At 28.2% G+C, this 2,756-nt stretch overlaps 1 long non-coding RNA gene across 1 annotated transcript; it reads left to right on the top strand.

Annotated features, from left to right (window-relative positions):
- The first annotated feature begins 343 nt into the window (after positions 1-343).
- Positions 344-1,796, top strand: LOC121229157 (uncharacterized). Its single transcript, XR_005926788.1, has 3 exons — positions 344-540; positions 1,316-1,385; positions 1,571-1,796. It is a non-coding gene; the product is annotated as an uncharacterized lncRNA (long non-coding RNA).
- Positions 1,797-2,756: the final 960 nt, after the last annotated feature.

Here is a 2,756-nt window from a genome sequence, read left to right on the forward strand (position 1 = left end):
AAGGTTCTACCATTAGTAGCGTTAGCAGTGTTTTTGCATAAACACTGCAAAAGGTTAAAACGATAGCGATGTTTTTCCCATAAACGCCTCTAAAGGTAAAGCAAAAGCAGCGTTTTTGCATAAACGCCGCAAAAGGTTAAAACAATTGTTGCGTTTAAACTCCGCTAAAGGTAAAGCAATAACGGCATTTTTCCTATAAACACTGAAAATATTTTTATTGAAACGATACCGTTTTGATAGCTGACCCCCAAACCTTTATTCCCTCAATTCATTTTCCCCAAATCGATTAGATATTTCCCCAACACTGCATCGCCATCGTCTGCTGCAACTTTCCCAAAATTATTATTTTTTTTGTTAATTTATTTTATCATCTTTCAAATACTAACCCTTTTCTCTTAACCAGAAACAACAACGTGAAACAAAGAGTCAGGCGAGACAAAAAAAAAGAGAAAGCAGTAAATTGACACACCATTCTCTTCGCTTTCTACAAAAATTCTCCCCAATCTGTGCCATTAATCTGGTAATTCCTCTGATAACTCGGTGAGTCACTGGTATCTAATTTGCTCCTTTTAATCTATTTGGTGAATTTTTAGATTTTGCGCTTGCGGTTCGACTTTTTATATAGTTGTCTATTCTATTGATTTTGTTTGTTGATCATTTCAAAATTTGAGTTTTTTGTTGATCTATTTTTCCTTCTAGGTTTGATCTTAATTGAATTTTGGGAACTAGGACAATGTTGCTAGTTTTTATTTTTTCCGTTGGTTTTTTGTTGTGTTATTTTCTATCATTCTAAAAATTATTGAAAGGGTAGGAGGTTGGATATATTTTTTTTAATGCCAAATTAAACAAAACAGAATGTTTTAATCAAAGAAACAATTTTGTATCATTGTTCTCTCTCTTTTTTATTTTTCACCATTGTTTTCTCAGGCAGTAAACCCTTGTGTCTTGTTGTGCATGCCCATTTCCAACAGTAGCAATCTTTTGGATCTAATATGGGTCTAAAAAACATTGAAACAGTTGCCATGATATCATCTTATAATTCGATTACATGATCAAATGCCTTGTATTGTATCTGAAATTTCACTTTTTGTTTTACAGCTTCTCTCATTGGTTTTCTTAAGAGCAATATGAATTGTAATACAATGATACTCTCTAATTATATCATGTGAAAGTTTTTATCCATTCAACGTATATTGTTATTATTTTCCTGAAATATCTGCATGTTAAGACTTGCTGCATTTTAAATTGATTTTGGAGATTTACATCAGATGCTGATTTGTTATTATATCTGCCTTATTTATTGAATTTGTTGTAGATTTCGACTGTATGGAAAAATCCCTATAAAGGGGGGCAGTGGAGACCTTGTGTAAACAAGTCTTATAAAGGTATGAATTCATATTCCCTTTATTCTATTGTAAGTAGTTCATGAAAGTTTTCTGTTGCTTTGTTGTCTTATTTATAAATGTGTATGTATTTATGCATATATTAGAAAAATAAAGGGGGGATAGATACTGGATAGTTAATAACTAGGCCGTCAGATCTGCTCATTTCTTTAACTATGTTTATATAGGTTATTCCAAAAGGACAAGGAAGAAAAGCTCACTGTGACCACATTGTGAATGTAAGTTCTTTTATTGATATGTTATCATTGAATTGTAATTTTTCAAAAAGTTGAAGCATTTGTCATTTTACTGTTAGTGGTATATTCTAACCAAGTTGATCAACAGAGTTAAATGTTTAAACTTGACTCGGAAAAACTTAAAATAGGGCTAAGTTTGATTGAGTTTTATTCTTCAAATTTGATATTGATTCTAAAAGTTAGTGAGCTATTCAATTGGCCTCATATCATTAAAGATAAAATCAAGCTCATACACTTGGTGACAGAGAGATTTGTTATTAAGTAAACGGCGAAGAAGCATGAATCTGCATTTGATATTGATTCTGCATTTGCTTAAAAAGAGAAGCATGAATCTGCTTTTATTAGGTTTTTGAAGTTGTAATATATTATTTTGTAATAATTTTACAACTAATGAGATTTTACGCAATAGAAGATGGCACAGAAGGTCCATTAGTAAGACACTGGGATAATGTGGTTTAAAAGTAAAATTTTGTTGGTTGAATCAAATAAATTTATTTAAACTACTAAATATTCCTAAAGTTTTAATTTGTAATATTATATTAAGAGGTATTTAAAATGATTAACTAGCTATGTCACTCAAACTGATGATAAGTGTTTAATATGATTATGTGTCTAGAATGGGTATACTCAAATTTTTTTAAAAAGAAATAAAATTGTGAGATGAATTAACTAGGGTTATAATAAAATAAATTTTTTTAATAAAATAGTACAAAATTAAATAATTGTGTTAATTAATTTTGACTATATTGGTGGGACCTTTTCTTTAAAAGGAACAATTTTTTTCAATTAAATTAAATTTTTATAATACGAGTCTTATTTTAAAATTTTGATAATTTGACTCATTAAATTAATTAATTGAAAACCAAAATAATCTTTTAATTATATATAAAAATGTGTTAGATCAATTATTTATTTTATTAATTTTTTAAAAAAAAATATAATTTAATCTAAGTTGTAGGTATAAAATAAAAGACTTAATTCCACTATGCATTCACTAATTTGCAATTTTGCATATGCATCTAACTACTTGGGATTCAATAAATTTAAATAACATGGATTAATATATATTAATGCCAATTTATCTTATCATTTATTTGTTATGTTTTTTATTAAAAAG

The sequence above is a fragment of the Gossypium hirsutum genome, chromosome A05, assembly GCF_007990345.1.
Source record: "Gossypium hirsutum isolate 1008001.06 chromosome A05, Gossypium_hirsutum_v2.1, whole genome shotgun sequence".
In the NCBI taxonomy this organism is placed as follows: domain Eukaryota; kingdom Viridiplantae; phylum Streptophyta; class Magnoliopsida; order Malvales; family Malvaceae; genus Gossypium; species Gossypium hirsutum.